The sequence below is a fragment of the Saccoglossus kowalevskii genome, chromosome 10, assembly GCF_978046115.1.
Source record: "Saccoglossus kowalevskii chromosome 10, keSacKowa6.1, whole genome shotgun sequence".
NCBI classification, from domain to species: Eukaryota; Metazoa; Hemichordata; class Enteropneusta; family Harrimaniidae; genus Saccoglossus; species Saccoglossus kowalevskii.
The window spans coordinates 25,930,139-25,943,519 of record NC_140650.1 but is presented as its reverse complement, the minus strand read 5'-3'; the positions used below and the strand labels follow the sequence as shown (position 1 = coordinate 25,943,519).

The 13,381-nt window shown below is 33.4% G+C and overlaps 1 protein-coding gene across 1 annotated transcript in view; it reads left to right on the top strand.

The window, feature by feature from the left end:
- Positions 1-13,381, top strand: part of LOC100366856 (polycomb group RING finger protein 3-like) — a 72,459-nt gene continuing 59,078 nt past the window's right edge. Inside the window, exon 1 of the mRNA XM_006815496.3 lies at positions 1-127. The gene's annotated coding sequence lies outside the window, so the exon portion shown is untranslated. The remainder of the gene's footprint in view (positions 128-13,381) is intronic.

Genomic DNA, 13,381 nt, shown 5'->3' with positions numbered 1-13,381 from the left:
CTGCCTGACACGACACACAGACATTGAGTACCGCTCTTTAACTCAGTGCGCTTCCTCTCAATTCTCTTGGAAAATACCCAAATACTGTGGATTATTGGCTGAGTTTCGTCATAGAAGTCACTCCAAGGTAAGGAACTTTATAAGTAGCACCCGCCTGTGCGATTTTGTGATGATCTACGGTGATTTCGGGAGAGAAAGAGCGGCTCGAAAATAAGGGTGTCTATGCGCTGTGTACACTGACTCTCCATGCTGAAAAGCTTCTATGAGTTTTTTGATGGTTGATTGTGAATACTACATTGTATTATTGAGGCTGGGAATGCTGATAATCGCCACTATGTTTATCAATTTTCGATACAAACTACGAAGTAATCACTGTCAGGGTGGAATTTTGATAGGGATAGTATCGTTTGTGTTTGGGCTTTGGATTGGGGAAGAAACTTGTGTAAGAGGGGATAGTGCGAGCGTGAGAGATCGAAGGCAAGTGAGAGAGAGAGGGGAGCTCGTTGAAAGATGTCACCTTTTTATGTGAAGTTGCTGGGTTTCAGTTAATGAGTGTTTGTAAGAGGAGGCCTACTGGTTTTCGTGAAACTGCTTTCGGCTTGATTATTGAGTGTCTTTGTGTCTATGTTGTTGGACGCTGGTTCGCTTGTTTCTACGTGGAATAACTTGATTTGTCGAATCAGTTTCTGTTCTCGATCGATCAGAAGTGCATGCCCGCGAAATAATGAAGTTTTGCATCGAATTCACTGAGGCGTCCAGCGACGATATTCGACTTCACGGTAAACATAATATGTTATTGTTAACTATACTGATTATTATTGCCACCAGCGGGGAGGACTGTGTTTCCTCCAAAATAAAGTAAACTTGTGGACCAACACATCCATAAGTTAATACCACTTTGGAAGAGTGTAAAAACAGCTAAAATTGAAGGTGCATGGGACAGATTGCTATGCCTCAAGGATCGCTTGGACGTAAAAAATTAAAAGAACAAATAATAGTTTACTTTTGTACCATCTTATTTTCATTTAAGTTTTGGTGCAATTGAAAACAAATTGGAAACTCTTTTTTTTTTTCATGATTTAAAAGACAGTCTTGCACATTTTAGAATGTTCCTTAATGACATAAAAACAGGAATACAAAGAAATTGTCTGGCTCTTACAAAAATGATCATCTGCTGTCTACAGTGTGATTTCTACATTCTAACAGCCTCTTGTGTTACCATGGTGATTGACTTTTTTTATTATGACAATGGTTGGTCACCAGAATTTGAATTTCCACATGGAATGTGACCTCATAATTATTTCCCATAGCGTTGAAGAGAGCGCTTCGTAGCATTCATAAGAATTTTCAGTTGGCACAAAAATGGCCAGGTCTAAGTGAAGCACTCCTAGTTGGATGAATAGTTATCAGGAAAATTTCAATTTGTAAAATAATTAAGCCGTGATATATGATTGATTATGAAGCTCATGTAGATAAGTTTTGTGTGAACGTCATATCTCTCGTTAGAGGTCTTACTCTAGATTTTGTAAAACAAATTTACCAATTTAGTATCACTAAATGTGGATATTTAGTAGTGAGCATTGAACTGGGATTTTTTTCAAATTGAATTGGTGTGGATATCAGCAGATTAGTGACTTGTTCGCAGTTCTGGAAGCCAAAATCTAATCATTTTGAGAGACAGACTGTTTTAGTAGTATTCACAAATCTTGTTGTTGTTGGGGGGTCACTTTGTTTGTTTCTGCCCAATTGATTTTGAGAAAACAAAAAAAGGCGCCAGTCCAGTTGCTGGACAAAGACGCTAGCAGGGGTCTTTACAATTACATGGCCAAAATTGAGAGTTTGTATATTTGTTGGTTGAAAATTGTCAGAATAATATTTAATGGTTTCATTGTGAATAGATTTACTTATTCAACTTTTTTGTATCTAGTTTGTGAACATTGCTTCCTCATTTTTGCTAACATAAGTTATAGGTTGGCACACCAGGTCTATTTCAAGTTTTTAACCCCTGCCCAACGAGTGTGTGTCTCATGCAACTTTGGAGATTTCTGCTATTCAGGAATTTTACTCCAAATTCTGATCTGCTGCCCAAGATTTCAAAATGACATGGATTAATATGATTCATTTTCAGTATACGTACTGATGGTGTTGCTTTCTTCTTTTGGCTGGGGCTGGCATACCCAACAATCACATAGCTCTTAGAGTATAAGTACCAAAATTTTGTGTTAGGGTATTCAATTGTTATAAATCAACCTTTTTTACTACAATAAATCTTTTACATTTTAAATTTATTATTTTTGCATATTCTTCACAAAAACAATCTAAAAGAAGAGTCTGATTTAACTTTTTTGAAGTAAACTTTTATCACTTTTTGCAAAGTAAATCTGCATAATAAACTGAAAATTTGGTCTAGGATCAAAATGGTGGCAAGACAAATAATGACACTCCAAACGTTCCTTTCAGAAAAGTAACTTCACCCCTCTACTGAAAAATGTATCAGAAACTTGTACCAAAATAAATCTATTATAATTACTATAGTTTAAGCAAAACATGGTCAAAACTTACCAGTGTTTGCTCGCCCGATGGACAGAAATATTGGAATGTATATAAAATGTAGGTAGTGACTCCAGCCATGGAGATTCAGCAGTCGTACATGGGCCATGATGCTTTGATATTGATACAGGGAATATCATCTCATTTAAGCTTACCCAAGGATACTGTACTGTGATATAATGATCTCAAATCCCAATAGTATTAAGAACTTTACTCACAAATGTAATCTTGTGAAAAAAAAAATTATAAAAATACATTACTGTGTTCTTAATTTGACTCCATATGTCATGGCATTTTATCGCAAGTCATTAGTGAAATTGCAAGCTATTTTCTCAAATTCAGATAAGGGAAAATAGTTTTCTCACATCAGTTGAACTGGTATATCAATTTAATATTCGAAGCAGGGAAATTTGAATATTTCGGTTTGTGCACATACAAATTTTCATCATTATCAGATGCAGTAAAAAAGCTGTTTAATGTAATGTCTTCCACCCAAATGAACTCTGTTCCACAATGGGAGGGTTGGGGGCTGAATCAGTCAAAATAGGTCTCAACATTTACTGATGTCTTAGTTTTACCGCAACAACAGATGTTCCCTGTTAACACCAGATTTACGATAGATTATAAACTCCTTTCCCTGCCTCGTAAGTTCGGTTTCTTTGTTCAACTCTAGCAGTAAATGAGACAGTAATGTTTTTACACCAGGTAGTACAAAAATGACCGTGGTTACGTCGTGAGCCACGGGATAGAGTGTAGAATGGGAATAAATTAGGTGCACAGTAGTGGCCATTTAGAGAACAATAGAAGTGAGAGTGAATTAGAGAAGAAAAGAACAGCCAGCGTGTTTAATTGTCAAAACATTTTAATTCAATGGTAGACCCTTAGACGCATGAATTATGTAGTGTGAATAATATGAACTGTTTGTATATATGGGAACCGGTTGGAGGCCCTGAGGAGGAGGGTAGGGTTGGGTGGTAAATAAATAAATTAAAATAGAGCTCACTAATTATTTTCTTGGTGATCACTGGTTCTCAATCTCCAGCTAGTTTTTTAAATGTCATGAAGAATGATTTCTTGCTGAAAGACTAATGGTTATGCTCGCTGAGAGGAAGGATCTGAGTATTAAAATGGGAAGGGAAGTAGGTCTTGAACTAAGAATTATATTCTGTAGTGACTCCACCCCACTCTGCAAACTGTGCAAACTCTGTCAACATCGTTGTAATTAGAAGCATGCATAGAGACTACCATAGAGTTAATTTATAATACCACAGCAAGATGCTGAGCCGACATTTTTCATTTTACATGTCAACACTTTTTTAGTCCTTCTTTTTTCTTTTTCTTCTTTTTCGTTAAACCATGGCGCTAATGGTTTAATCTTTCCTAGGTAGCGAGTAGTGATTGTATGATGTATGTCAGTAGCAGGGATACCATGTACATGTTGAGACTTGCTAGGAAACCATGTTTTTTTTTTTGAGAAATCCTAGCATGGCATTGGTCATGCGACGTGTACCAGCCATTCAAATCAACCATGCATTTTATTTTTTATTCTTGTGATCGAGAATAAAACCTGCATGTGTACAAAAAAATGAAACAGAATATCAGAATCAAAATACATTACTAATATTTCAGTCTCGAGGCCTCCAGTTCTTCCAAAATTATTCTCTGATTTTGGAATATATTTAATAATAATTAGTGGTTGCCCATTTGTAGAGTCGGCTGGAGGATATCACGAAAAAAAAAAGCACAATTATGGTTATAGAATGTTAATGAATTAGAAAAACTAATTTATAAAAAAACTTCCTTTAGCCCTCCATTGGGCAACCTTAACCAAATGACTACCAGTTGTTTTGTGAAAAAACTGTAACTTAAATTTTAACCACCAAACATTTGTTAATAAGTGTATGTACATCCATCCACATGCATTATAAGACAATGAGACTCCCTGTCTAAAATAAATCGCAAGTCTATCTACTCGTGAACATTTCCGGAAATGTATTTCTTTTCAACTTAAAAACGGTTATGGTGTGTCAACATCGCATGCGATACAAATTCTATCACTGTGTTCATGTATAACATTCACAGATTAAGTATTTATTCCATATTAGGTTTTTATTCATTCCATATGATAGCATTTAATTATAAGTGCCGGTTTGAATTATTTTAGCACGATACTCAATCGGTTAAACTGTCTCGCTCTTAGGATATTAATACAGAGTATAATACTGTACAAGTTTATTTGAATGAAGTCTATTTTTCCTACTTGCCCCATTGTATGGAGCGACTCCTTCATTATCAGTCGTCATATTACCATGTGAACTCATGGTTCAATTAATATTGCAAATGAGGTTCACTTTCCGACCATCTTTAGCTGAGCTCACGCCATATGCTCCTTTTGGAATAGGACAATTTAAAACACAAATTGTACTGATTGCAGATGTTTTTCGCTGCATTCTGTTGTTCAGTATTTGATGTTAATTACATTAACAGGGTAGGTATGAATGGAGTTTAAATTTATACATTTAATTGTGTTTTTAGTCTAATTTAAATGCAGAAATTCAAACCTTGAGTGTTTTCAGATTTGTCACATGTTCAGTTCATTGCCACGGTTACCTGTTGTCACTGGATATAACTGTGCTAAATAAAAGTGGATAATAAAATGTGATATATCAGTTTTAATCTGGGTGAATATCACCCCGTAATTAAAATTAATAGCCCCTCAATTTTATAGTTATTTTTAATAATAGTGTTTTGCATAGTGTTTTGGTAGATATGCTGGTAGCTACAGTGACTGATTGTACAGTCAACAAAATCTGCCAAACTTAATAATTGTTTTAACACAATCGGTGCATTGTCCTGGATAAAGTCTTTTATGTTTGTGTGTTTGTTTTACGTCTTGCCTCACAACAGGCTGTGTTTCGCACCAACAAAGTAAACAAGCGTTTTGGCCAATGGTCTTGAGTAGAAGGGTCCTCTCATCAACAACTAATTATGGACTCTCTTTGTGTCACTGCCCTAAAATCAGATTTCAGCAAGTCGTTCTGGTCGAGATTATATTTCCTCATTTGTGCCCGTCACACGTCTTCATGTCCCTGTTTGTACATGGATGTGTAGTGCTAGTACATGAATGTGTAGTGCTGATTCCAAACAAATATTCCCACTTTTTTGAAAGCTAGTGTTCCCTATCTTGAATAAACTTGAACTCTTTGAATGCTATTTCATTACCGAATTATTCATGAAATATTTTTAAAGTACTTTTCTGTTTTTTTTGTTAATTTTGAACCAACTGGACATAATTTTAGGTTTGATGAGAATATTTGAAAAAAATCTGTAAGTAAATTATGCTGGTTCTCTGTAAACCGATCTATTCTCTGAGTGACAAATTTTTGTGAATTTCTTAAGTTGGTGAAAATTGATAAATTTTGTAGCTGGGAATATTTCTGTTGGGGTCTTACACCGCAGAGTATCAGTATCTTTTTGCAACATTTTGTCTACACGAATGCCATGAAGTAATAAGTTCGTGAAAATTCCTAGCTCTAACAATTTTTACGGTTCACAGTAAGTTGACATTGGTGTTTGAAAAGAAGGCTCAGTCTGTTTAAAACTGAAAAAAAAATCAGAAATATTATTTCTACATCTGTTTGGATATTCTAGAATTTTTTTCCCTTTGATATTTGAAACAATATATATATATATATATATATATATATATATATATATATATATATATATATATATATATATATATATATGTATATATCTAGTTGTTACTGCCGTTTTTATTCTTTAATTATTACATAACAATATTTATAAAATTTCATTAAATAATTTTTCCTTTGTGAATCACCACAGGCTATAGTTTCTTCATCTCATACTGATTCTACACTTGATAAATATTTAGGGATAAACATTTCCATCCATTTCCTATATTGTCAGTCATACTTACACGCTTTATTATCATTCTGCATATCTTCAATCCCATGTTTCCCTTCTTGTCTCCACGGATTCTGACTCAACGCAGGATTTTCTCCAGTAATGTAATTGAATTGACTGCCTTAAATTAGAGTTTTTTAATCGTTTTTAAGCACTTTTTTCCACCAGGTGTACCTAATCAAGAAGTATCCCTTACTTTGGCTTCCTATCTGTCAGTTTTCACAGAATAAACCTGCGTGATTATGTCCATGTTTTGTGAAACATGTCAATCAGTATCTGCAACCAATAGGAAAATTTCATTTAAAGCAAAATAAACAATAAATTATAGAAAAGTTCTTAAAAAAATAAGCATTCATAGTCAAATATTTGTTGCAAGTACCAATACTACCATTACATATATTCATTGTTCCCATGGTTACAGTAGAGTTCTCCAATTACAGACTACCCTCAGATTTGGTGGTACTGGATAAATGGTTTCATTGCTAAGCAACCAATCAGCTTTGACTCTATTGTTAGTTTAAACAATAAAGCCCTGTTGTACCAAACTTTAATAATGTTATGTTGGTTTACTTGGAGATATTTTGATAAAATCATAATTCCATATTTCAAAAAAAACTTTTCTTTGTTTTGTCTAGTATTATGTATAATTTGTGATTTACCCTGGCAGATCTGTGTGCGAGTGTTTCTAGTTAGATTTGTGGGATGTGTTTTGGTCAGTTATTATTGCATTCAAACTTTGTTCCTAATCCGACTTCTATTTCTGAGATATTGACAATTACGTGTTATATGCCATGGGGACACCAGTCAATCAAAAAGTGTACAATTCCCTCTAACTGAAAAAAAAAAAAAAATTCTTATAAATGAGATAGTGATTTAAAATACATTGAATTTGTCTTACTTTCTAATTCATGGTGTACCAGAGCTTTTTTTTTTGCATCTTTATTTGTGTGTGAAATCTCATGGACTTGACTTTGTGGAGTCGGAAGCCCTGCAGTAAGGGTGTAGTGTACATGTAAACGCTTTGTTTACTCTGCTGACATTCTTGTCAACAATCTATCTGCTGGATAGTCAGTGATTGTATTGTGGAGTTATAAAAGAAGGACCAAGAGCTAAATGCCTGGGGCTCATCTCAAGATATTATAATGCTTTCAATAACTCGCGTATTTATTGGTGAGTATGTACTGCTACCCAGTTGTCATTGTCCGTGGGTACAGATTCTTGGGACAAGGAAAGTACTTGTGCTTTCACCCCACTGCTTTGCAGAACAGAATTCTAATTGCGATTTTTAACAAACAAAAATTGTATAGGTGTGTGAAAAGCTCTGTGTACTTGATAAATCTATTGAGTTTCGCTTGTTGGCTGGTGAGCAAACTGATTTATTTGCAGAATAATTGTTGAGACATTGTGACAACAAAACAATGCTTGGCAGTCATACAACTAACAGTTCTTAACAATTAGTACTTTCTGTGTCAAAATATGCCCTTAGTTTTCACACTTGAACACTCAACAGTTGTGATAATGAGCTGAGCTGTCAGGTAATTACCCTATTTGCCACTGTTCTATTGTAATTTTGTTGTCTTCTTCCACAGTATTATCATGTTACAATTTCCAAGTGAATCATTATTTACCTTTATCAAGTGTGATTGCAGCAATTTTGAATTTCAACCTCAACTAAAAATGCTTAATCTCAGTTAAAAATCCAGGAAACTGAAAATGTTTGGTTTAACTACAATGATAATTATTACCAAAATTTCCTTGTATAATATCTTCGTCCATTTGAGTCGCTCCTCTGGGAACATCGGCATGGTGAGTGAAAACACAGCTACACCTGAGAATAATTGTACTCTCCAGGTCACCAACACAAGACATTCTTTAATTTCATGAGACGCCACCATAGCAGTTAACATCTATATCTACATGTAGACAGCTACATTCAAAATACTTTAAAACGCATTCATTAGTCACAAGGTTGTAATTTCACTAGTCAGTGAAATCCGCAAAATCTAATTAACATTTAACGTGTGAAATTACTGCAGAACACAATGTTCCCATCGGCAAATGCATGAAGTTAAAACTAAAAAAATAAAAACTAAAGTTAATAATAGGGTCAAAATAGTGAAATTAAATACCATTAAAAATTAATGATTTAAGTTATGAACTTAAATATCATAATGATATTTAATATTCAGAGTTCATATTTGTAAGGGATTTAGATATATGCACCATGAAAAATGATTTTTTTCTAAAACAGATTGTTGGAAAAACCTCAAACGTTGTTATTGTTGTTGTTTTTTTCTGAACTAGCCAAACATTAAGTGAAAGTGTTAATTAATTGCTGTTAAGTATACCATGATATTACGGTATGTTCTGCAGTCAGCCTGTGTTGTCAATTTTAAGCATAGCCTAAGGCATATTTTCACACAGAAGAGTCCGATGGATCTTTGAGTGGATTGACTACATTATACAAGATTCTTGCGCAGTCATCCATCATCATGAAGGTATGATGATTTCAGGGGAGGGTTTATGTGTACTAGTATGACTGGGGTGGTGTTTACATGCAGTGTTATGCAAAGTTTTCCCTCGTACATCATTTAGTATTGGTTCCCTACTACTAGTATATAATTTTGAATAAACAACCATAACAATAAATACATCAGAAATATCGTGTTTACCCAATTAGAAGTGCAAATATAACAAAAATATATGAAGTAGTTGTCAAATTCTTTGTTAATTTAATTCAAAACATATCCATGGCTATCTGAGCTGATTTTAAATTGTTTTGATCAATACAGTCAATGCCACAACCTTGAATAATAAAATGTTAGATAAGGTCCAGTGTAGTGTTAAGATAAGAATACATTACCCAGTGCATTACTAGAAGTGAGTAACTGAAATGTTGGGGGTTTGGTTACGAGGCGACTAGCAGCAAAATAACTGTTTATTTGCCGTAGCTGGTTGGCTACTTCAGTCACGTAATACACGCATACTTTGCAATGTGTAATAATAATATTTAATATTAATATGTCTTTTCTTATAGCTATATTAAAATTATTTACATTCAGTTATTAATCATAATATGTGTATGATGTAACCAGACATCTTTTAACAATCTTTGCTGACAATATGCTGTTTATGTAAATTACAGTAGACAGCTTAATTTTCATCAATGGTAATTTTTGCAATTTAAAGATTTGTTGGCATTTGTAAAAAAAAAAAAAAAAAACTTGCAAAAGTCACTGACAATGTTTCGTAGGACAATGGAGACAAGTTCAATGCTGCAAAATTTTTTGCTGACATGCGAACGTTCTAAGTCATTATTACTATAAAATTTTCTTTTCGCAATTTGTTCAGCCAATTAGTGAATATGAAATTATTCAGTAGTTTTCAGACTTTTTTTAGAAAATACAGTCAAATATTTCATCTGAATAACTAAGACATCAAAATGCCTTTTTTAGTCTTTACAAAGAATTTTTGTATAAGATATCCATATGTATTGTATGATTTATTTAATCAAATTTAAAAATAGAATGTTTGAAAATACCTCCATGAATTGAGCAAACTGCAGAGTTTCTGTTCATCAGGAATTTGTAGACTACATATTTCCTGAAAATATTACCGTCACTTGTCACACTCAATCTCAGTATATTAACACTAAACTTCTCGGCAGCTTGTCTGTAAATTTATTGCGGAGTTTACAAATTACATGGAAGAACAGCATGACCTATTGAATGACCCTTTCTTTATTTAGCAACAAATGACCATTCAATGCGAGTGATACGCTTTAAGCTGTGAGATCTTTGAATGTTAGAAATCGTCTGCTTCTTGTACATTGCCCTGTAATCTAACACTCAGACTCATCTTAACAATCAACTCTTCAGGGCTAGGAATTTCATTGAATTATTTTATGAGATGAGTCTACTTAATTTAAACAAAATTAAATAAAAAGTCATGTTTTAAATGAATTAAAAGAAGAAAAATAGGTTTCTGCTAAAGATTATTATTTTTGATTAGCAATTTTTATTTTCTGAGCTACTGTCAGCATTATTACACAGAAGATTATAATGCATTTGTTTATCTGTTTTGTCAGCAAAGGGAATATAGAAACCATCTCCAATTTTTCTTCCAATATTTGGAAAGTTGTGGCTCTTAATAATAAGTTGAACCATAATATAAAAAAAATTATGAAACTAAACCATGAGCAAACAGAAAAACCCAAAGTATGTTATACAAAATTTGTGAATTAATGTTCTACACGTACATTGTATTATATTTAGTTTTATTGGTCGGAATAATTCAGAAAGATCAAATATCAACTCGTCCATAATTAAATATGTTCAAAAATAGCAATATTTGATTCAAGCACGATCAAATTAAATTTGCATTTCTTTCATTTCTGACTGTTAACCTTGTCTGCAGCGTTGTATGCATTGTATACTTAATGGTTTTTTTGCCTGTCAGTCGCAGTCACATCACACTGCAAAGATTGATATGTCATATGTCTCGCTGTGGGAGAGGAGAGGTGGGAAGGGACTAGTGCAGATAATTTTCATGGAAATGAAATGTACTTTACTGTGAATAAAATATAGCATATTTTGACTTCATAAACACACCTCTGTGCACATACGTTACTAATAAAACAGATTAGAAGTCCTATGCCTCAAAAACAAATATTCTGCTGGTATTTATTTTTATTTCAAATGGCGTGCATTCTGTCGTGGTGCAGCGCGTGTTCGAATTTGATGTAAACAAACAATGTTTATTACACGTGCTGTGTACGTCGCTATGAGTCCCATATTGAACAGGATGCTGCATGAAGACCACCACTCTTTAAAATTCTAACCGCTTGTATATATAATATTTGTCATTTAAAGTTGTGAAAAGGTTTAACCAAGAAGAAATCAAAAACTAGTATACGAGAACAACATATAGGCTTAATAAGCATACATAAATGCCGCAGTATTACATTTTTTGTAGTTTAGTGCTGAACGACCATAGTACCACCGGAAACTTAGAAAAAGGAGGATTGAGTGACCTTCATTAGTTTCCATGAACTGGACTCAAGGACATTTATGTACATCTCATAGCAGTGTTGTTTAGTGACCTCTGAAAGCATTGTGGTCACACTTTAGTCTGTGATATTAATTTAATTATGTGGTATTTAGTATTGTTTATTTTAGTTCTGTGAAGCAGTTCAGTTTTCAGTCTGTAATTCCCTTTCATCTTGTTTACGAGATTATCTGTGAGTATGGTCATTAAATAGTTTGATTAATTGATGTGAAACATTGGGAAATATTTATGTTGACTACCCACTACCAACTCAAATGCTGTTTCTCACCAACATGTTTGTGCAATTCTGTAAACCGTGACGAAATTCTTTTTGCAAATGACACTGAGACGCTCAATGTTGTAGGACACCAGGGAAACTTTCACTAATACCAAATTTCATGATTTTCACTGACTCACAAAAATACTTTATTCTTAAAAAGTGGTTTACAGTGTTTTTCACATTTTTATTATATTTTCTGTATTTTTTTCATAAATTCTGGACCAAACTGGACATCACTTGAATATACAGGTTTACTGATGAGAAACTTGAAAAAAAAAACAGATTTGTAAAAGTTGACTTTAACATGCTAAGTAATAAGGGATGTTGACAAATTGACATGGAGGAATTAGTGTTCCATGAAATATTGATATTATTCTGGGATTCTCAAAACAAAAAAAAGTTTACTTCAATATTTTACTCTGTTTCCTCTATTTTATGCATTTCCCCTTGTTTATGTCTGCCCATTGGAATGAAATGTGAAACTATTTAACTTTTGCGCTTGATACATGCTCTCTTTAATATTTATTATTAGACAAATTTTATAATGAAATGTTAATTAGTAATTAGCTGTAAAGCAAAATTTGTAATTAAATAATTCCTCAACTTTGTCCCAGCATGTTTTGGTGTAAAGTAAGTTCCATCTCCGTGTGTCATTTGAAGGAGATCGCTGTGACTGTTTCAAAATAATGTTACTGGTAACGAATACCATAGACTTAAAATACTACTGAAAAAACTTTTACGGTTTTTCTCGAACTCCCACAATTGGCAAAACAATTAAGCCATACATGAGTGATTTATGAGTTGTAAAATATAAAAATTAGAGAGAATTAATCACTAATCAAACATGTGAAAACACTCACAACAGCACACACATTTTTTTTTTAAATGCCTCCTGCTGTTTAAATATTTTATGTAAACAAATATTATTATTTTTTTTACACATGTTTTGTACATTATTGCATGGGACTTAAATGCAATGCAACAGTGCTGCGTTAGGGAAATAAATGAATCAGTGGTAATAATAATTTGCAAACTGTGTGCAGACATAGAGTTCATAAATACTTGAGTTTTTGTCCTTGAAGTCTCAAACCAACATCCACAGCAACATATCTTGGTTCCGTGATATGTACTTGAGATAAGTGACATAAAATAACGCTTTGTCGGCGAACCTGTAAATCTGACTGTTTTGCTGATATGACATACCTTGCAGTCCATGTGTTGTGGCTTCACAACTGTTACCATGGTGACCACGCATGTCACAGTCTGCTTATTCATTAAAATGATCATACTGGTCCGAATTTAGCAGTTTTATGGTTTTAAAGGAAATTATCAATATATTAAACAGAAAATGATATAATACATGAATATAATGACTATAAGTGTTGTGCCGATCGGTTGCATTCAGGTAAGTTCAGACGATTGATGTATGATTAAACAGAATATATTGTGACTGGTGTTTTTGTTAGCTTCAGGGAGTGTGAAAACACACAAATATATCCACTTCATTTTATCAAATTATCGCATATTTATCACACTAGAGAGTTTGACTGAAAAAATATAAGCCTCATTAATTGT